At 41.0% G+C, this 23,699-nt stretch overlaps 1 pseudogene; it reads left to right on the top strand.

Moving 5' to 3' along the window:
* Positions 1-4,806: 4,806 nt before the first annotated feature.
* On the top strand, positions 4,807-5,866 carry LOC113629323 (heterogeneous nuclear ribonucleoprotein A1-like; annotated as a pseudogene).
* Positions 5,867-23,699: the final 17,833 nt, after the last annotated feature.

Raw genomic sequence — 23,699 nt, 5'->3', positions numbered from 1 at the left:
AACAGGGATCTTGTTTCCACAAGGTCTCATGGGTGTGTTTACTTTGTGATAATTCGTACACTTATGATTTGTGCACTATTCTGTCTATATCTTATACTTTTTATACTTTAATGTAAAAGTTCATGTATAACAAAATAAAAACATGAAAAAATTGATTAAAAAGGATAAGTTAAGAAATAATCCCCAGCAACCACTGACACGTTTTCTGTCACTATGGATTCGTTTGCATTTTTTAGAATTTTATATTTATATATGAAGTCATATAGTATGTATGTAATCTTTTTTTTCTTTTTGACCTGGCTTCTTTCACTCAGCATAAGTATTTTGAAATTAATACACGCTAGTTCTTATATAAATAGTTTTTCTTTCCTTTTTACTGATGAGTAACACTGCACTGTATAGGTATACCACATTTTGTTTATATACTTACCTGTTGATGGACATTTGGGTTACTTCCAGGTTTTGATTATTACAAATAGAGCTGCTATGAACATTCATATACAAGTTTTTGTGTGAACATAGGTTTTCATTTTTCTTGGATATACACCAAGCACCTGGAATTGCTGGGTCATATGATAACTCTGTTTAATCTTTTGAGTATCTGCCAGATTGTTTTCAAAGCAGCTACATCATTTTAATTTTCTACCAGCACAGTATGAGGGCTTCAATTTTTCCACATCCTTGCTAACACTGACTTTTTGATAATAGCCATCCTTGCAGGTGTGAAGCAGTATCTCATGTGGTTTTGCTTTGCATTTCCCTGATGGCGAATAATGTTGAGCTTATTGGCCATTTCTACGTCTTCTTTGGAGAAATGTCTATTCAGTTCCTTTGCCCATTTATATAACATTCTTGAAATGACAAAATTATGGAAATGGAGAACAGATTAGTGGTTACAAGGCATTAGGGACTGGGGTGGGAGGAGGAGAAAAGAGAGGGGTGATGTTTTATAAAATGTCAGTATTAAGGAAATTGATGGTGATGGAGTTGTTCTTTATCTTGACTGTGGTGGTGAATACATGAACCTACACATGTGACTAAATTACATTAATTAAGTACACACACATTCAAATGAGTACAAGTAAAACTGGGGAAACCTGATTCTGATTGGTGGATTGATTTTATATCAATATCCTGGTTATGGGCTTCCCTGGTGGCACAGTGGTTGAGAGTCCGCCTGCCGATGCAGGGGACATGGGTTTGTGCCCCGGTCCGGGAAGATCCCACATGCCGCGGAGAAGCTGGGCCCATGAGCCAATGCCGCTGAGCCTGCGCGTCCGGAGCCTGTGCTCCGCGATGGGAGAGACCACAACAGTGAGAGGCCCACGTACCGCAAAAGAAAAAAAAAAAAAAATCCTGGTTGTGATATTATACTATAGTTTTGTAAGATGTTACCATTGGGGAAAACTGGATAAAGGATATATGGGATTTCTATGTACTATTTACCAGTACATGGGAATCTACAATTATCTCAAAAAATAAAAAGTTTAATTAAAAACTGCAATTTAAAAAACCCTTATGATCAATTCTTTAACAAGATGTAACATCCCTTTCTGTAACAACAGCAAGTCAAACTATGTGAGGCAAAAACTGATAGAACTGCAAGGAGAAATAGATGAATCTACTATCATAGTTGGAGACTTAAACAACTCTTCATCAGAAATAGATACAGCAGGAAGGACCTAGCTGAACTCAATAACACCATCAATCTACTGGATATAATGGACAACTCTAGACAACATCATCTAATCACAGCAGAATACATATTCTTTTCAAGCTCACAGGGAACATTCGCCAAGATAGACTACATTCTGGACCATAAAATACAAAACAAAACTCAACAAATTTAAGAATAGAATTCCTACAATGTCTGTGTTCAGACCCTAGTAGATTTAAACTAGAAATTAATAACAGACAGATAGTTGGAAAAATTCCCAACTACTTGGAGACTTAATAATACACTTCTAAATAACACATAGATCAAAGAAGAAATCTCAAGGGAGATTAAAAAAATTATTGAACTAAATGAAAATGGAAACACAGAATATCAAAATTTGTGGGATGCAGTGAAAGCAATGATTACAGGGAAATTTACAGCACTGAATGCATATATTAGATAAAAAGAAAGATGTAAAATCAATCTTGTAAACTTCCATCTTAGGAAACTAGAAAAAGAGCAAATTAAATCCAAAGTAAGCAGAAAAAATAATAAAAATTCAAGCAAAAATCAATGAAATTGAAAACAAAATTAATAGGGAAAAAATCAATGAAACCAAAAGCTGGTTCTTTGAAAAGGAAAATAAAATTATCCTCTAACCAGGATAACTAAGAAGAAACGGGAGAAGATGCAAATTACTAATATCAGAAATGAAAAAAGGGAGTTCACCACAGACCCCATGGACATTAAAAGGATAATCAAGGAATACTATGAACAACTCTATGCCCACAAATTTGATAATCTAGATGAAATGGACAAATTACTTGACGGACACAATCTGCCAAAACTCACACAAGAAGAAACAGTCTGAGTAGGCCTATATATATATTAAAGAAATTGAATCAATAATTAATAACCTTCCAAAACAGAAAGCCAGGCTCAGATGGGTTCACTGGTGAATCCTAGCAAACATTTCAGGAAGAAATTACATCAATTCTCTACAATCTCTCTTAGAGGTTAGAAGCAGAGGGAATACTTCCTTATTCCATGAGGATAGCATTACCCTAATATCAAAACCAAAGATATTACAAGAAAAGAAAACTGTGAACCAATATCTTTCATGAACAAATAAGCAAAAATCCTCAACAAAATATTAGCAAATTGAATCCAGCAATGTATAAAAAGAATAGTACACCATGGGCAAGTGGGATTTATCCCAGGTAAGGAAGGCTGCTTCAATGTTCGATTTAATGTAGTCTATCACATCAATAGGATAAAGAAGAAAAATCACATGATCGTATCAACAGATATAGGAGAAGCCTTTGACAAAATTCAACACCCATTCATGATCAAAAGCTCTCAGTTAACTAGCAATAGAGGAGAATTTCCTCAACTTGATAAAGAATACCTACAAAAATCCTACAACTAACATCTACTTAATGGTGAGAAACTCGAAGCTTTCCTGCTAAGATCAGGAACAAGGCAAAGATGTCCCCTCTCACTGCTTTTCACATTGTACTGCAAGTCCTAGCTAATGTAATAAAGCAAGAAAAAGAAATAAATCGTATACAGATTGGAAAGTAAGAAATAAAACTTTGTAAATTACACGATCATCTATATAGAAAATGTGAAGGAATCAACAACAAACTCCTGAATAAGCCATTATAGCAAAGTCACAAGATACAAGGTTAATATATAAAAGTTAATTGTTTTCCTACATACCAACAATGAATAAGTGAATTTGAAATTTAAAATATAATACCATTTGGATTTCATGTGCGTGTGTGTGTGTGTGTGTATCTATTATAGATTTTTGCTTTGTGGTTACCATGAAGTTTTTGTACAGTAGTCTATATATATGTGATTGTTTTAAGTTACTGATCTCTTAATTTCAAGTGCATTTTTAAAACCCTGCATTTGTGCTGTCGATTCGTGGTTTTGATATCATATTTTATATTTAACTGTTTTGTGTATCCCTTAACTGCTTATTGTGGATATAGATGATTTTACTACTTTTGTCTTTTAATCTCCCTACTAGCTTTGTGTTTGGATGATTTCCTACCTTTTCTGTATGCTTGCCTTTACCAGTGAGTTTTTCATTTTCTAATTTTCTTATTTCTAGTTACGGAAGCAACCTAAGTGTCCATCAACAGATGAATGGATAAATAAGATGTGGTATACACACACACACACACACACACACACACACACACAATGGAATACTACTCAGCCATAAAAAGGAACAAAATTTTGCCATATGCAGCTACATAGATGGAATTGGACGGCATTATGCTAAGTGAAATAAGTCAGACAGAGAAAGACAAATCATGATATCACTTATATATGGAATATAAAAAATACAACAAACCAGTGAATATGACATAAAAGAAGCAGACTCACAGATATAGAGAACAAACTAGTGGCTACCAGTGGGGAGAGGGAAGGCGGAGGGGTAATATAGGGGTAGGGAAGTAAGAGGTACAAACTATTAGGTATAAAAGAAGCTACAAGGATATATTGAGCAACATGGGGAATATAGCCAATATTTTATAATAACTATAAATGGAGTATAAAATTAAAAATTGTGAATTACTATATTCTACACCTGTTAACTTACATGATATTGTACAGCAACTATACTTCAATTAAAAAAAAAGTTAATCTAAAAAAAGTAATACTATTTACATTAGTGCCCCCCAAAATGAAATACTTAGGTATAAATCTAACAAAATATGTACAAGATTTTTATGAGGAAAACTACAAAACTGATGAATGAAATTAAAGAACTAAATAAGTGGAGAGCTATTTCATGTTCACATATAGGAAGGTTCAATACTGTCAAGATGTTAGTTCTTTGCAACTTGATCTATAGATGCAATACAATCTCAATTAAAATCCTAGCAAGTTACTTTGTGGATATTAACAAACTGATTCTAAAGTTTATACGGAAAAGCAAAAGACTCAGAATAGCTAACACAATAATTAAGGAGAAGAAAAAAGTTGGAGGATTGACACTAACCGACTTCAAGAGTTGCTATAAAGCTAACATCAAATATTGGTGGAGATACATTTGGTAGATTACTCCTTTCTGCCCATGGACGCCGCCAAGTAAGCATCGTTGACGTCTCTCCTCCCCCTCCACTGCCATCATGTCTAAGTCAGAGTCACCCAAAGAGCCCGAACAGCTGCGGAAGCTCTTCATCAGAGGTTTGAGCTTTGAAACAAGTGATGACAGTATGAGGAGCCACTGTGAGCAGTGGAGAACGCTCACAGACTGTGTGGTAACGAGGGATCCAAACACCAGGTGCTCTAGAGGCTTCGGGTTTGTCACATATGCCACTGTGGAGGAGGTGGATGTGGCCATGAATGCAAGGCCACACGAGGTGGATGGAAGAGTGGTGGAACCAAAGAGGGCCGTCTCCAGAGAAGATTCTCAAAGACCTGGTGCCCACTTCACTGTGAAAAAGCTTTCTGTTGGTGGCATTAAAGAAGACACTGAAGAACATCATCTAACAGATTATTTTGAACAGTATGGGAAAATTGAAGTGATTGAAATCATGACTGACTGAGGCAGTCGCAAAAAGAGAGGCTTTGTTTTTGTAACCTTTGATGACCATGACTCTGTAGACAAGATTGTCATTCAGAAATACCACACTGTGAATGGCTACAACTGTGAAGTAAGGAAAGCCCTATCTCAGCAAGAGATGGCTGGTGCCTCATCCAGCCAAAGAGGTCGAAGTGGTTCTGGAAACTTTGGTGGTGGTCATGGAGGAAACTTCAGTGGTCGAGGTGGCTTTGGTGGCAGCCGTGGTGCTGGGGGATATGGTGGCAGTGGGGATGGCTATAATGGATTTGGTAATGATGGAAGCAATTTTGGAGATGATGGAAGCTACAATGATTCTGGCAGTTGCAACAATCAAACTCCAAATTTTGGACCCATGAAAGGAGGAAACTTGGAGGCAGAAGTTCTGGCCCCTATGGTGGTGGAGGCCAATACTTTGCCAAACCCCGAAACCAAGGTGGCTTTGGTGGTTCCAGCAGCAGCAGTAGCTATGGCAGTGGCAGAAGGTTTTGATTACTGCCAGGAAACAAAGCTTAGCAGGAGAGGAGAGCCAGAGAAGTGACAGGGAAGCTACAGGTTACAAAAGATTTGTGAACTCAGCCAAGCACAGTGGTGGCAGGGCCTAGCTGCTACGAAGAAGACATGTTTTAGACAATACTCATGTGTAAGGGCAAAAAAACTCAAGGACTGTATTTGTGACTAACTGTATAACAGGTTATTTTAGTTTCTCTTCTGTGGAAAGTGTAAAGCATTCCAACAAAGGGTTTTAATGTAGATTTTTTTTTTTTTTTTGCACCCATGCTGTTGATTGCTAAATTTAATAGTCTGATCATGACATTCAATAAATGTGTCTTTAAAAAAAAAAAGTATTGGTGGAAAAAACAGACAGCTAGATCAATGGAACAGAATAAAGAGCCTAGAATTTTTTGCAGATCTAGAATAAAAAAAATCTTAAAATTCATGTGGAAACATGAAGACCCTGAATAGGCAAAGCAATCTTGACAAAGAAAAATGGAGCTGGAGGAATCAGTCTCCCTGACTTCAGACTATAATACAAGGCTACAGTAATCAAAACAGTATGGTACTGGCACAAAGACAGACTTACAGATCAATGGAACAGGATAGAAAGTCCAGAAATACACCCACACACCTGTGGTCAGTTAATCTACGACAAAGGATGAAAGAATATACAATGGGGAAAGGACAGTCTCTTCAATAAGTGGTGCTGGGAAAACTGGCCAGCCACATACAAAAGAATGAAATTAGAACATTCTCTAACACCATACAGAAAAATAAACTAAAAATGGATTAAAGACCTAAATGTAAGACTGGATACTATAAAACTCTCAGAGGAAAACATAGGCAGAACACTCTTTGACATAAGTCACAGCAATATCTTTTTAGATCCACCTCCTAGAGTAATAAAAATAAAAACAAAAATAAACAAATGGGACCTAATTAAACTTCAAAGCTTTTGCACAGCAAAGGAAATGAAAAGACAACCCACAGGACTTCCCTGGTGGTGCAGTGGTTAAGAATCCACCTGCCAGTGCAGGGGACACGGGTTTGAGCCCTGGTCCAGGAAGATCCCACATGCCGTGGAGCAACTAAGCCCGTGAGGCACAACTACTGAGCCTGAGCTCTAGAGCCCGCGTGCTGCAACTACTGAAGTCCGCGTGCCTAGAGCCCGTGCTCCGCAACAAGAGAAGCCACTGCAATGAGAAGCCCGTGCACCGCAACGAAGAGTAGCCCCTGCTCGCTGCAACTAGAGAAAGCCCGTGCGGCAACAAAGACCCAACGCAGCCAAAAATAAATAATAATAAATAAAATATATTAAAAAAAAAAGACAACCCACAGAACGGGAGAAAATATTTGCGAATGATGTGACTGACAAAGGATTAATCTCCAAAATATACAAACAACTGATGCAGCTCAATATCAAAAAAACAAAAAACCCAATAAAAAAATGGGCAGAAAATCTAAAGAGACGTTTCTCCAAGGAAGACATACAGATGGCCAAAAAGCACATGAAAAGGTGCTCAATATTGCTAATTATCAGAGAAATGCAAATCAAAACTACAATGAGGTATCACCTCACACTGGTCAGAATGGCCATCATCAAAAAGTCTACAAACAATAAATGCTGGAGCGGGTGTGAAGAGAAGGGAACCCTCCTACACTGTTGGTTGGAATGTAAATTGGTACAGCCACTATGGAGAACATATGGAGGTTCCTTAAAAAACTAAAAACAGAGCTACAACATGATCCAGCAGTCCCACTCCTGGTTATATATCTGGAGAAAACCATAATTTGAAAAGATACACACACCCTAGTGTTCATAGCATCATTATTTACAATAGTCAAGACATGGAAGCAACCTAAATAAATGTCCATTGACAGATGAATGGATAAAGAAGATGTGGTATATATGTACCATGGAATATTACTCAGCCATAACGAATGTGATAATGCCATTTGCAGCAACATTGATGGACCTAAAGATGATCATACTAAGTGAAGTAAGTCAGACAGAGAAAGACAAATATCATGATATCACTTATATGTGGAATCTAAAAATAAATGATATAAATGAACTTATTTAGAAAACAGAAACAGACTCACAGACTTAGAAAACAAACTTATGGTTACCAAAGGGGAAAGTTGGGGGAGGAGGGATAAATTAGGAGGTTGGGATTAACATATACACACTACTATATATAAAATAGATAACCAGGGACTTCCCTGGTGGTCCAGTGGTTAAGAATCTGCCTTCCAATGCAGGAGATACGGGTTCAATTCCTGTTTGGGGAACTAAGATCCTACATGCTGGGGGACAACTAAACCCATGCACTGCAACTAGAGAGAAGCACTTGGGCTGCAACTACTGAGCCCATACACTCTGGAGCCCACATGCCGCAACTACTGAGCCCAAGCACTCTGGAGCCCGTGAGCCACAACTACAGAAGCCCATGTGCCACAACTACTGAGCTCTTGCGCTCTAGAGCCCATGTGCCACAACTAGAGAAACCCGTGTGCTGCAACTAGAGAGAAGCCTGCAACAAAGAGCCCCACACACCACAACAAAGACCAAGTGCAGCCAATAAATAAATAAATAAACTAAAAAAAAAAGTAATATACATAAGGACATCTAATAACCTAAAAAAAGGACATCTAATAACCTAAAAAAAAAGTACCACATAGAAAAGAATATATATAATAGATAACCAACAGGACATACTGTATAGCACAAGGAACTCTACTCAATACTCTGTAATAACCTATATGGGAAAAGAATCTGAAAAAGAATAGATATATGTATATATGTATAACTGAATCACCTTGCTGTACATCTGAAACTAACACAACATTGTAAATCAACTATACTCCAATAAAAAATAAAAATTAAATAAAAAAGAATAAAGAGCCCAGAAATAGACCCATATAAATATAGTCAACTGCTCTTTGACAAAGAAGAAAGGCAGTAAAATGGCGCAAAGAGTCTCTTCAATAAACAGTGCTGGAACAACTGAACATTCACATACATACATACATAAACAGACAGACCTTACACCCTTTACAAACATTAACTCAAAATTACCTAAATGCAAAACTATAAACTCCTAGAAGAAAACATAGGAGAAAACCTAGATGATCTTGGGTATGGCAATGTCTTTTTAGGAACAACACCAAGGACATGATTACATGAAAGAGTTTATTGATATGTTATACTTCATAAAAATTAAAACTGCTCTGTGAAAGACAGTATCAAGAGAATGACACAAGCCACAGACTGGGAGAAAAAAACTTGTGTAAGACACATCTGATAAAGGACTATTATCCAAAATATATAAAGAACTTTTAAAACTCAACAATAATAAAACAAACAACCCAATTATAAATGGGCCAAAGGCCTTAATAGACACCTCACCAAAGAAGATATACAGATGGCAAACAAGCATATGAAAAGATGATTCACATCATATGCTGTCAGGGAAATGCAAGTTAAAATGAGATCCCACTATACACCTATTAGAATGGTCAAAATCCTGACTACTGACAACACTAAATGCTGGCAAGGATATGGAGCAACAGGAACTCTCATCCTTTGCTGGTGGGAATGCAAAATGGCACAGCCACTTTGGAAGACAGTTTAGGAATTTATTATAAAACTAAACATACTTTTACCATATAATACAGCAATCACTCTCCTTGGTATCTACACAAAGGAGATGAAAACTTATACCCACACAAAAACCTGCACATGGATGTTTACAGAAGCTTTATTCATAGTTGCTAAAACTTGGAAGCAACCAAGATGTCCTTCAGTGGGTGAATGGATAAACTGTGGTACATCCAGACAATAGAAGATTATTCAGCAGTAAAATAAAAAATAAGCTATCAAGCCATGAAAGGACAAGGAGGAAACTTAAATGCATATTACTAAGTGAAAGAAGCCAGTTTGAAAAGGCTACATACAGTGTGATTTCAACTACAGGACATTCTGGAAAAGGAAAAACTAGAGACAGTTAAAAGATCAGTGGTCACCAGAGGTTAGGGGTGAAGGAGGGATAAATAGGTGGAGAACAGAGGATTTTTAGGGCAACGAAACTATTCTATATGATTATAAATTTGACCAAACACATAGAATGACCCTAAAGTGAACCCTAACATAAAGTGTGGACTCTGGGTGGTAATGATGCGTCAGTGTAGGTTCATCAGTTGTAACAAATGTACCACTCTGGTAGGGAATGTTGATAATGGGGGAGGCTATGCATGTGTGAGGCAGCGGATACAAGAGAAATCTCTGTACCTTTGTCTCACTATCGCTGGTAACTTTAAACTGCCCTAAAAAAATAGTCTATTTTAAAAGGTTTAGGGTGCAAATGAAATTGCGAGGAGCACTGAAGTGAGTTCAAATCCCTGCTCTGGTACTAACTGTATAAAAACAACAACAGGGACTTCCCTGGTGGCACAGTGGTTAAGAATCCACCTGCCAATGCAGGGGACACAGGTTCGAGCACTGGTCTGGGAAGATCCCACATGCCGCGGAGCAACTAAGCCCGTGCGCCACAGCTACTGAGCCTGTGCTCTAGAGCCCGTGAGCCACAACTACTGAAGCCTGTGCACCATAACTACTGAAGCCTGTGCTCTGCAACGAAGAGTAGCCCCCGCTCACCGCAATTAGAGAAAGCCCGTGTGCAGCAACGAAGATCCAAGGCTGCCAAAAAAATAAATAAAAAACCCCAACAACAACAAAAAACACCTTATCACCCTGAAAATATGTTCATGTCTTGTCTTGAATATGGTTATCGCACAACTTCCAAAGCCCAACTCAATTCCTGTCTCCTGCACGTAGACTTCTTTGATCAATATAAGGCCTAAATGCTCTCTCTTCTACCTCAGTCTTCTGTTTTCTAATTATTGTTTATGTTGTTTATTCTGGTTTAGACTGCAAAGCATTGAAGGCATAACTCTGTCTTACACATGTTTATGTCCCTCACATGCAAAGCACGGGATTTGTTTTGTGGTCTGATGGGTCTGAATTTGGGTGATGAGTTCCAAACCTCAGTTTCTTCGTCTATAAGTTAGGGTTAATAACAATAACATTGAAGGTTTGTTGTGAAAGATTAAATGTGCTTCAACCTGTAAAACGATAAAATATAAACCTTAGAAAGTGGACTGAGTAGGAGTAAAGATTAGAACTGTTTATTCCCCTCTAATATCATTTTTGGTGAAAGTAGAAAACAAGCTGTCAACTACTGAAGTCCCTAGTTCTTTTCCTGCTACATATGAACTAATCTTTCAGCTTATGTTTGTATGGTTATTTTCCTCCAGCATCTCCTTCCCTCAAATTGTCAATTTAATTGTTTAGTCACTGCCTCAGTGATTAGAGACAAAATAGGAATTCAATTTCAATCATCTGAAGAGCCAGCCTATGCCTCTCCTGGACTGGGATTGATGGAAGTTTAGCAAATAGTCCTGTCTTGAAATGTCATAATGACTTTTTTAAAGAAAGTAATCAAGTCATACATGAATACATTCTCACTGTAGTAGTGGGAATCTTAAAGTCTTGGGAACTGGGACCAACCCTACAGCCATTCCATGCCCTTCCTCTACAGGTCAACAGGAAGTCGGAAACATGGCTCAGGAGCTCTGTTGTTGCAGCTGACTGTGTCCCCCAAGGGCCTGATGGGTGTTCCCACTTCACTGCTGAGCAAGTTGTGCAGAAGGGATCCAATGGAGGACCTCTCAGTCACGTGATTTCTCCAGTGGCCTTAGTAACAACAAGTCTCAGACAGGTTTACCTCCTGGAGAAGTAGACAAGGGTTTTTTTTTGTAGGTCCACAAAGTAAAGGATGAGATCCCGGACTGCTGTCGGTATCTATTTCAGTCTCACAGCTCTAAACAATTTCCCGTTGCAGATGTTAAAATATCCAGAATCCATGGAGAACAGAACAGATGACATCACTCATCATGCCTCTGCTGCTCTGAGGGCTTTCTGCAATTCACAGGGTTTGACGACACCTGTATGGAGCAAGCCTGCCTGTGCTTACAGGCTGCGTTCAATTCACAGCAGCTTGTAAAACTTTCTATGGAGAGTCGTTACAGGGCCAGATTTTTATGCTGGGGATGCACAAACATGAACAAGCACCAGGGACTCTCATGAGCTCTCCATTAGTGAGGCAACAGGCGCAGAGCCTCTGCACATGGTCGACAGGCTCCGTCCTGCACTCGGGTGCCTGCAGAAGGGCGAGTGCGCTGAGATCCAGCCTGTGCTCCTATTGCCAAGCTGTGTGTCTAGCTCTGGAAGAAGGGGTGCCTTTTTCTAATATGCACAAGTGAACAATGTGTGCTCCCCACAGCCCTGGTCTGAGGTACAGCCTTAGAACTCATTAATACAATAAGAAAAGTGCTGTAATAGAGGCAGCTATCAATAGCTATGAGAAGGAAGGAGAGAGTAGGTGACTCTTCGTAGGGAAGGAGTTAAGGGGAGTGACAGAGATTGAGGGACATTTCATGAGGGCCTTGGAAGAGGAACAGGAATTTGCTTGTTAGAATTAGTGAAAGAAAAGCAAACAGGCAGGGGAAATAGAGTGAGCAAAGATGCAGCGCTTGAAATAGAGTGAGCAAAGATGCAGCGCTTGACATTGCAACATCTGTTTCTAGAACAGGGAGTAGCTCAATCTGGCTGAGGGAGGTAGGTCAGAAGGTAGGCAGAGTCAGATGGTGCCAGGCTTCTAAGCCACCCCGAGGATGCTGGGCTGCAGCCCATAGGCTGATGGTTCTCAAACTCTGGTGCGGTCCGAAACACGTGGAAAGTTTGTTACAAGTGTAGCTTCCATGGCCCGAGTCCCGGGCATGGGTTCTGATTCAGTAGGTCTGGGGAGGGGTCCAAGAATGAACATTTAAAATGATTTTCCTATAGGATTTTGATATAGTGGTCAGAGGAGAAACAGTGCTTAGATAAAAGGGTGTTCAGAGGAGTTTAGGCAGCAGAGGGTTTGCTGGGCTCACTGGAGCAAAGACTGCCAGCTGCCAAGTGGAGAGTGGGACAGCTGGGGAAGTCTCCTTTGCCAGTACGTGCTCTTAGAAAGCTATCTCAGAGCCCAGCCCTTAATTAACCTGCACCCCCCAAGCGCAAAGGTCAGGTAACAACTTAAAATGTGAAGAAAGCAGACATTAGGGACAAAGGCAAAGATTTCAGGACCAGCTGTACCACCTGTGGGTTGGGTCACTTCAGGCTAATAATTATTTCCCCTCTGAGTCTCTGTACACCAACAGGACCTTGGAGGCCCCTGTCAGCCATATGGTATGAGGCTTTGATCCCTCCTAGTGAGAAGTTCATTGTATAAGAGGATGCTGGATAAGGCTGGAAAAAAAAAAAAGACTCTAGTAGTGGAAGTTGGAACAGAGTCAGAGTTGTTTTGGGGAAGGAAAGTTCTTTTTTCCTGAAACCTTCTCAAGCCTCTCTGTGCCTCACGGCACCCAGCACAGTGCCCTGCACCTTGCAGGCACTCGACACACATGGCTTAATGATGAATAGCATCAGGGTGTCACAGTTGGCTCTTCAGGGCTGAGCACATCTGAAATGCCTCCTCTGTGCTTTATCCAGTCAATGATCAGCAGGCATTTCATATGGTGACCCTCCTATTATCCAAACTTCTTAATTAGGGCTCTCAATTATCTGGGTGCTTTAAAATATTCTCAGGTAATGATAACAATAACCCTGGGAGGCTGTAACATTTAGGTGATTGGATAGGGGAAAGAAGTAAAGATTTAAAAGTGTATATATATACTCCTTTTTTAAAAAATTAAAAAATAAATTTATTTATTTGGCTGCACCGCGTCTTAGTTGCGGCACACAGGATCTTCGTTGCAGCACGCGGGCTCTTTTCGTTGCGGCATGTGGGATCTAGTTCCCTGACCAGGGATCAAACCCGGACCCCCTGCACTGGGAGTGCAGAGTCTTAGCCCCTGGACCACCAGGGAAGTCCCAGAAGTAAAGGTTTTAAAAGGTGATTAAAACTTTTTCTTGGGCTTAAACTGTCATTACTATATGCAGATTTTGGCTTTAAACTTTGCCAAATGGAGGTAGGTATGTAGGTTATTTGAAAGTATAATACAAAGCATATACCAGAAGAAGCAGCCTTTGGTTTGCTGCAGAAATGGTGTTCCTTCCCATCCCAAATCCAAAGACAATTATAAATTTCCTTTGTTTATCAGTTTGCGAATTGGGAGAGCCTGCAACTAGGAAGCCATTAGTCCAGAACACTGCAATAGGTATGTTAAGCTCACTAGTGGTCAAGGAAAGGTTAAGACCAGAGTGCGAGCTGTGACCAGGAAGCCCATGCATTTAGCAGATGCTCCTCAAGTGAGGCAGGGCTGTTGGTGTTCCACCCACAGTTCATGCCACCCCTGCCAGCTGTTAGTACCTGCATCCCTGTGCCTGAGGATTCTTTGGTGCCAGAAACTGTTCTGCCCATGAGTGCAGCAGTCAGGAGGTATTGGAGAATTAATTGTTGCCCACCCTCCCCCCCCAAAAAAAGAAAGATTAGGTATATGCCCCAACTGCCTTGCCCCTTGGGTGGGATAACTGTCTCCCAGAGTTTCCCAGGGGGTTAAGCCCCAGATGAACCCAGTGGTAACTTACATGATCACATATCCTTCCTCCCCCTACATCACCTCTCCACTGGTATTTCCTGGGACCATCTCCCAGACAAACCACCTGTGCTGCCATCCTTGTCTCAGATACCATTTCTGGGGAAATCCCAACTAGACATCAGGTCATTGGGAGGGTGACACTGAGGTCATTGATTGGTAGTCAGGGTGCTAACAAAAGACAGGGCCACCACAGGGCTTGCAAAGCTACAGAGGAAGTAGCTGAAGAGTCCCACATAAAAAAAGCTGAGCACGGGGAAGGCTCACGGCGGAGGTGGGACGTGGGAGGAAGAAGGGGTAACCTTGTTTGGATGCCTACTCTGGTCCTGATCCTGTGTTTGGTGTTAGACATACATTACCTCTATCAATCCGTATAGCCACACTATAAAGCAGGAAGATGTCACCTCTGTTTTACAGGTTAGGAAACCATGACTGAAGGAAGTTAAGTAACTTGTTGACAATATGTGACTGTCAAGTGGCATGGAGAAGGGATTTGAACTCAGGCCTTTCTGGTGACAAAGTCTGTGCTCCATTCCCAAGAGCTCACCTACTAGCCCACACATAATGAGTAACTATCAGCAACCAGCGTGATCTCTACAAAGAAGAGCCAGTGGTGCCTCAGGTCAGGCCAGGCTTCCCAGGGTGGAAGGAAGGAACTTAGGGAAGTTGAGGTCAGCCATACTAGTTCTCAGCAGATCCAGAAATTTGTTCTATGCCTCTAACAGTGGTCTGGCCCAGGGGAACTGAATGAAAACAACTAAACTCTCCAGAGACTCATGTATGATCCAGGTATTAAACTGTTGACCAGATACTCATATTACCTACTGTATTAGTTTCCTACAGCTGCTGTAACAAATTTCCACAAACTTAGTGGCTTCAAACAACACAGATTTGGACCTAGAGATTATCTTACTAAATGAAGTAAGCCAGACAGAGAAAGACAAATATTGTTGTCTTATATGTGGAATCTAAAAAAAAAAAAGTGATACAAATGAACTTATATACAGAACAGAAATAGACCCACAGACATAGAAAACAAACTTACAGTTACCAAAGGGGAAAGGGTGGGGGGAGGGATAAATTAGGAATTTGGGATTAACATATACACACTACTATATATAAATAGATAACCAACAAGGACCTGCTGTATAGCACAGGCAACTATACTCAATATTTTGTAATAAACTCTAAGGGAAAAAAATCTGAAGAAAGAGACATATATGTATATGTATAACTGAATCACTTTGCTGTACACCTGAAACTAACACAACATTGTAAATTAACTATACTTCAATAAAAAGAAAATAAAAACAACAACCCCCCCCCCATAGATTTATTATCTTGCAGTTCTGGAGTTCAGAAGCCTGAAGTCGGTTTCACTGGTCTAAAATCAAGGTGAGGGTATGCGTGCATTCCTTCTGGAGGCTCTAGAGGAGAATGCTTCCTTGACTCTTCCAGCTCCTAGAGACGTCCCTCATTCTTTGCGCCTTTCATCTATTTTCAAAGCCAGCAGCATTGCATCTTCCCATCTCTCTCTGACCCTGTGCTCCTGCCTCCCCCTTGAGATTACATTTGGTTTATCTAGATAATCCAGCATAATCTCCCCATCTCAAAATCCTTATTAATCACATCTGCAAAGTCCCTTTTGCCACATAAGGTAACATACTGACAAGTTCCAGGGATTTAAACATGAACATCTGTGGGGGCCATCGTTCAACCTACCACAGTGGGCCAGTTTTTCTCTCCAAGTAAGGAAAGGCTCCACGTAAGCCTAGTCTATGACCAGAGGCTGTTTGGGGAACTGAGACAAAGCCTCGTGGTGTGGATGGTCTCTACGGTCAGAGTCATCAGTCAACCATGAGCCAGCTGGGCACCACTCCTCCATCCAAAAAAAAACAGGGAGTGGGAACTTCTGGTACTCAGGCCTCCCTTCTCATAGATGCCATGCACTTTCATCAGGTAGACCACACACTGATGGTCGGTTACTGATCTCTACTTATAGATTTCGCTGGCTCCCAACTCCCTGACCAGGCCCGTGTACAAATCATTTTTTACGGTTGCTTGATGGCACCTGTCTCACCCTGGGTCCCCATTTATTGTGCCCATTAACGTGGTCTGACAGACCACGTTACAAACCAGTCTCCAGAGCCAGCGTTTAACCCAGGTATGCCAAGGGCCTCACTGCTCCCTGCCCTCTCTCCTTATCTCTCTGACTTGACCATATACTCCAGACTCCAAAAACCTCTCTGCCCTTCCTCTGTGGTTTTGACAAGCTGTTAGGATTTCTCTTTTCCCTGGATTCTGTGCACAGATAATCTCATCCATTATGTGTTGATTTTTACGAGTAACCCTGTCTTGAAGTTTTGGGAAGAATTTACTTTACCTTCAAATGTACTGACCTTTTTAAAAAACAACAACTCTGATTCATAGTTGTATGTATTTTCCACTCAGTGTCTACCTCTCTGAAATTCATCCAAAGAATGTTCCATGAGAACCGGTTTATGTGCCAGGCACTGGGTTAAGGGTCCCGGGATACGATAATGAGCAGTTGTGCCCCTGCTCTCACGGAGCCTGGAGACAAGTAGGGAAGATGGCTCTTAATCAAATAATCACACTCATGAATATGTATTTAAAATGGAGGTAATTACTCTTAAGAAGCATGGTTAATGAAAACTTAAAGAGATCTGCCCAAGATAGGGGGGTCTCATGGGAAAGTTCCCTAGGAAATGCCATTGGAACTGTGATCACTGGGTGAAGTGGAGCGGAAAGGTTGGGGGAAGCATGGGAGGTTAATGCAGCTGCAGGCAGAGAGGGATGGACCGGGAGAAGGGTCAAGATGCAGAGGCAGGCAGGGGGCAAGGGAAGGGTTTTGAGTGTTAGCCTAATAAGAGCAAAAGGTTTTTAGCAAGGGGAGGGTGACACCATCAGGCTGGGGTGCTGAAACCATCGTTCTGGTTAGAGCACGGAGAATGGAGATTTTGTGGGGAGGGGAGGGCAGAACTGGAGCAGAGGGAGCACGGAGGAGGCTCTCAGGGTAACAGAGGCGAGACATGAAGGTGACTTGGCTAGCGTGGTGGCAGTGGAGGAGAGAAGGGGCTGCTTCCTTGGAGGTAAAACCCATCAGGGCATGGTGAATGTTTAACAGGGGCGGCAAAAGAGTGGAAGATTTCAGTGATGAAACCAAAAGCTTAGAGGCTTACATAAACTCCTATTAACTGAATTCGTGTTTACATTCAATTGCAATCACTTTTAAAAAGACCGAAATGCTCGCTGTTGTGTATTTTACAACAGGCCTAAGGAGAACAGCTGCATTCAGTGTGAGAGGGTTGCCCATCCTTATGAACCCCAGAAATGACCACAGTGGTGGCTTCTGGAAGCAGATGACCTACCCAAGTTCAGGTCCTTGGGAGGACAACATGGTTGACGATCTTACTACCATCAGAATCCCTCTAACAGGCTTCGTAGTAGGGGGAGAGGCTGTCTCTAAAACCACACCACCAGCCAGAGTGGGCTGACCTTAGACTGAGAGACTTACAGTAAATGAGAGAATTCTGGGAATTCAACCCCAAGAATGTTGGCCTCCTTCCCCACTTGTGACTGTCTTTTGAACTGTAGGGTTTGGCAGTCTTTCAAACCAAATAACTCTGGGGTGCAAAAGCAACGGAGTCCAAAACAATCTCTGGCTCATTGTTTCAGCTTAGATGTCTTTATTGGGCAGGTCTCTGAATCCTTTTCCTTTTCTCAGTTACAACAGATTCTCTGGGCTAATGAGAATCTGCATGAACATATTTTTCTCGATATGCTTTTCTATAACAAGGCATTTGGTTGCTTCACTGGGACAGAATTTCTAAGATTTCAAACTTGAGTCTCTGGTCCCAAGCATCCTGGTGGCACCACTTGGACGCTTCTAATTAAAGTCACTTGTTAAAGTGAGTGGGCTCTTTTGGAACATCCTGGCAGATTCTACTACTCAAGGGTCAGAGACCTGGCCTCCCAGCTTAGCAGAGGGGCAGTGGGGAGAGCAGTGTGTATCCTGGGACAAACCCTGAAGGCTCCCAAGCAGGAAGCATGGCCAGTGAACTCCGAACTGGGCCATTACATTCAATTACACATTATGAAAGGGGAAGGAATGAGGAAAACAAATTAATGCTTAATAACGATTGCATCCAACGCACATCTAACTCCGAAATCTCATAGCTGAGATCTGTGTGCACCTGAGCCCTGACCGTCATCAAAACCCTACTTCATTATTAACAACGGTGATTCTCAACCTGCCCTTTGCATCATGGAGGTAGAGGTGTGGGAGATGAGGGTTTCAACAAACAAAGGTCTTAGGTAATGATCTCAATCATTGACGCATGATAGGTGAGTCATCCAACTCACTCCATTTGTACCTTCCCTGATCCTATAAGGCAAGCTATGGCCACTTCAGTTCTGTTCTGTCATCTGTTCTACCTGTCCAGCACATTCTTCCCCCCAACAAGGCACTCACCTCTGTTTCCTGTTGGAACCCAGTCCCTATTCCCTGTCAATGACCTGCTTGGTCAGTGCCTACACCTCCCACTGGGGATTGTGGGCAGCTACTTAGATCCTCATAGGCAATCTATCAAGTAGGAACTAATGTGTTCCCCATTTTACACTTGGAGAAATTAGTGCCCAGAAAGGTTAAGTGCTCCATAAAAGACCACACAGCTCTGGATTTTACTGCTTTTGATTCTATCATCCAAAGACTCCAGTATTCTAATTTCAGCTGTTAAAAGAGCAAAAATTATTACCCACTTACTTGGATGGTGAGGATTAAAGAGATACAGATGCAAATTTAGTGAGACTAGTATAAATAAGACGAGTCATTGGGAGCCACTGAATAAATTGTGGGTATATTACCCCCAAGTGTTTTGTATTAATTCTGGCTGCCATGACAACATACAGTAGACTGAGTGACTTAAACAACAGAAATTTATTTACTCACAGTTTTGGAAGTTGGAAGTCTGAGATCACGATGCCAGCAAGGTCGGGTTCAGGTGAGACCCTTTTCTTGGCTAGATCACACGGTGGACCTCATGTTTCTCTTATAACTATACCAATCCTATAGCATCAGGGCTCCACCCTTATGACCTCAGGTAACCTTAATTATCTCCTAATGGGTTCTATCTCCAAATATAGCCACATTAGGGATTAGAGCTTCACTTTAGAAATTTGGGGGGACACAAGTCAGTCTATAACATGTTTCTAGAGAAATCACTAAATCTTGAAAAGAACACAAGTGTCATCTTTTTATTTGCACATTCCTTCCCAATAAATCATTTCTCTGTTTAGTCTCCTTTCCTGAGGTAGTGAGGAGGGAGGGGCACCTTTTACCCTCAGGCTCCAGGAAAGCTTATCCAAACAGACTTTAATTGTTCCTTTCAAAGGTTTTTCCTGCCCTTAGGTTGGTCATCACACAAATGCCTCAGGGATTCCCAGAGAAAGCTCCCCAAATTCTAAGAATCTGGCTTCTAGGTTGGATTCAACAATCTGTTGAATCCCGGCCAATCTTTCCATCTTAAGGAAAGGTAAACACTAACGGGGGTGGGGGTGGGGGGTGGGGGTGGGTGGGTGGGGGAGCTGCTTTTCTTATCCCCAGAGCCATTTTACACTCAAAGTAAAAAGGATGCTAGAAAACAATCCCAAGTGCAGGCCTGAAGGCTCATCCCAGTGACAGCAATGGCCTCCAGAAGCATACTCCACGGTGTGAGGTCAAAGGGTTAGCTTCTCTCAGGAGAGATCAGAACTTCCCAGCTTGGGCCTAAGAGGCTTTTCTTATTAAGTTGTTAGAATCTGGGCTCACTGAGAAAAAAATCTTAAGAGGCCCTTAATCTAATACTTTCTAGAAGCTTAAAGTGCAGCTATGTCAGCAGGGCCCTCCTGTGAAAGGAAAGTTAGAACATTTTAGATCGTGAGGGACTTGAGTCACAGGTCAATCACAGTTAGGAATTTTCTAGAACGAGCTGGGCAGTTTCTCAGAGATCTGCACCATCAGGATGGGTGAAGGGTGAGAACCTGTAGCAAGGAAGCCCCGTGGTCCGGCTACCTCAGGGCGTCCACTTTGGCTTCAGCTGGCAGACCAGAGGGTAAATCTTATCTCTGCTGCTCACCACGCTGTTACCAAGCTACCCTGTTAGACCCTCATTTTCCTCAGCACAACCCTGCGTGGGAGTGTTTCCTTAAAGTTTTTTGAGGGGCCTCCTTAATTTTGGACCCTAGGTGCCTCACTCCCCTCACCCTCGTTCTGCTCTGGTTACTAGTATCTGAATCACAGGGATCTGTGAAGATGAAATTACATAATGTGTGCAAAGTGCCTGGCACAGGTGTGCATTCACGAAATGTTACGTTTTCTTTCTTGTCCTCCTTCTTAAAATATCATTTTAGGAGGGACTATCCCCTTACCTATCACCGTGCGTCTGAATAATGATAACCAACATTTATTTAGCTCCCAGGTGCTGAGCACTGCGTTAACAGTAATGATCATCTGTTGTGTTTTTTCTATACGTCAGGTGCTTTACGTGCATTATTCTCAATAATCCACTCAAGAAGCTTATGAGGTAGAGGTTATTATCACCTCCAGTTTACAGATGAGGAATCTGAAGTGAGAGATTAAATAATTTGTTTAAGGTCTATTGCTAGTGGATAGAACTTTGGCTCCGGGACCAGGCCCAAGAACAAAATTAGAGACTAAGACTGTTCTTGAAAGGGGAGAGAGAAGAATGAAAGAATGAAATGCTTTCTTAACCTTCTTTGGCAACAACAGTTGCACCTTTACCTCCCAAGAATCGCTGTATTATGCTGTGGGATAGGTAGACATACTCTTATTTTACAGAGGAGCTGAGAGGGGTGGAATTTCTAGTGTAGGGGCACCTAAAATTTCTCAGCAGGTGGCTACGTGTCCATGTGTGTTTTCCACTGATGACAATGGTATTTTCAGGTCTGTGGGTTCATGAATATTATACCAGGCTCAACCACAGTCAAGGGCTGATTTTCTGCTCATGCTTATCTTTCTTGGGTCAGGAATTCTTTATGGTGGCATGGATTCAGGTATGTATTATTCTGGATTTGTGGCTCTGTATGTATTTAATATGTTTTGTTTTTACAGCTGTGTAACAGTTATAAGCACAAGCAGTTTATACATAATTCCATGTGAGTATATATTTAAGTAGCATTCAAATAAAATTAATTTTAGTAAGTCTAGAGGGCTACAAGATATTTCCCTTTAAATGTACAAAACCACAAACCCCAAATAATTAAGAATGACATTATTTAAAGATGTTTTGTTAAACAAGTGATTTGCCACTAGTAACGTGATAATGATGCTGATGGTGAAACTTGAGGTTGCGAAAGGATAATTTTGAAAGAAGTTAAAATTGTGATTCATGCAAATATAAAATGAATGTGTGTCAAAGATTTTACTGAATTCATCAATTAATGAGGGAAACAGGAAGATATAAAGACCGGTGTAGAAAGTGTTTGAGAAGTTATGTACTTCTCAGTAATTTAGTAAAGGAATATTAGGATACAATTGCTGGGTTACATGCAAAACTGGTTAATGTCCTCTAAGGCAATAGATTAAAACCTTTGGAGTTACCTTTTCTACTGAGCAAAACTAATTTCTACTAGGCAAAAATCTATAAGCTAACAAATAATTTCTCTAAGTCTGGGAACTTTAACAAACAATGACTCCAATTAAGTACTTTACGCTAGTTCAGTGGTTCTCAATCTGGTCCATGAGACCCCTCAGTAATCCTGGAGAAGCTTTCATCACCATCATCATAATACTAAGACATTATCTTTTTCACTGTGTTAACACGTGTATTGATGGTGCAAAAGAAATGGTGGGTAGAACTGCTGTCACTTTCACACAAATCAAGGCAGTGGCACCAAACAGAACTAGTAGCCCCTGTATTCTTCATCACCCTGCACTCGTGGGAAAAAAAAAAAAGCTTGTTTCACTTAAGAATGTCCTTGATGAAGCTGTAAAAATTATTTCCATTAAATCTTGACCGTTGAGTATAAATCTTTTTAATATTCGGTGTGATAAAACGGAAAATATACACGAGACATTCAAAATGCATCATGAACTCCTGAATTTTAATGTAACCAAATTTTGAAAAGTTCATCAATGTGGTTCTAGATTCTACCTTGCAATTGATGTTTAAGAAACTACCATTTGTCAAATTTTAGTGCAGTATCCAAGAAGAACACCCACAATTATCTAAAACGTCTATTAAAATACTCTTCCTTTTTTCCAACAACGTGTATGTGTGAGGTCACATTTTCTTCAAATGTCTGGGAGGGGGAAATTTCCGCCCCCCCAGCCCCTCTTGATTTTTGTGGCTGGACTAATAATAAAGTCGACACAAGACAGATTAAGAGGAACTTCCCTGGTGGTGCAGTGGTTAAGAATTCACCTGCCAATGCAGGGGACACGGGTTCGAGCCCTGGTCCGGGAAGATCCCACATATCGCAGAGCAGCTAAGCCCGTGCGCCACAACTACTGAGCCTGAGCTCTAGAGCCCGCGAGCCACAACTACTGAGCCCAAGTGCCACAACTACTGAAGCCCGCGCGCCTAGAGCCCGTGCTCTGCAACAAGAGAAGCCACCGCAATGAGTTGCCCACGCACCGCAATGAAGAGTAGCCCCTGCTCTCCGCAACTAGAGAAAGACCGTGCGCAGCAATGAAGACCCAACGCGACCATAAATAAATAAATAAATAAAAATTTTAAAAAAAGATTAAGAGGAGAAAAAGAAGCAATTCATGCGCACAGAGGTCTCATAAAATAGGAACAAAGAGGTGGTCAAAGCAGGTGGCTTTTATACTTTGTAGACAAAGAGACAATATATTTGTGAGGAATTGACAGGACAAAGAAACTTAGTTTTTGGGTGCTCAATTAGTAAAGAATATCAACAGAATTTGGGCTTGAGGTAGTAAATTAAAGAAACAACAAGGTTTGTTTATACAGGCTTCTCAGCCCCAATTCCCTGTCTGGTAATAAGGATGTCCTGCCTCCAGATGCAGGGAGTACACCTTTCACAGGAGAGATTTATTTCCTGCTTTCAGGGAAGCAGAAAAGAGTGTCCCTCTTGCACTGGCCATTTCCTAATTCAAAATAATCAATATGCCATTGTGGCATAATTTGGGGCGGCCCGCCCTGATCCCAACATAAACCAAAACAATATATCAAAATGGGTTGAATACATAAGCAGACACAAGAATTTAGCTTTTATTTAGCCAGACACCAAATGGATTTGCAAAAATGTAAAACAATGCTACTCTTCTCACTAAAGTTT

This window comes from Aethalodelphis obliquidens, unplaced genomic scaffold (assembly GCF_003676395.1).
Source record: "Aethalodelphis obliquidens isolate GAN/ISIS:26980383/991018 unplaced genomic scaffold, ASM367639v1 scaffold26, whole genome shotgun sequence".
NCBI classification, from domain to species: Eukaryota; Metazoa; Chordata; class Mammalia; order Artiodactyla; family Delphinidae; genus Aethalodelphis; species Aethalodelphis obliquidens.
This window is presented reverse-complemented; position numbering and strand designations above follow the sequence as displayed.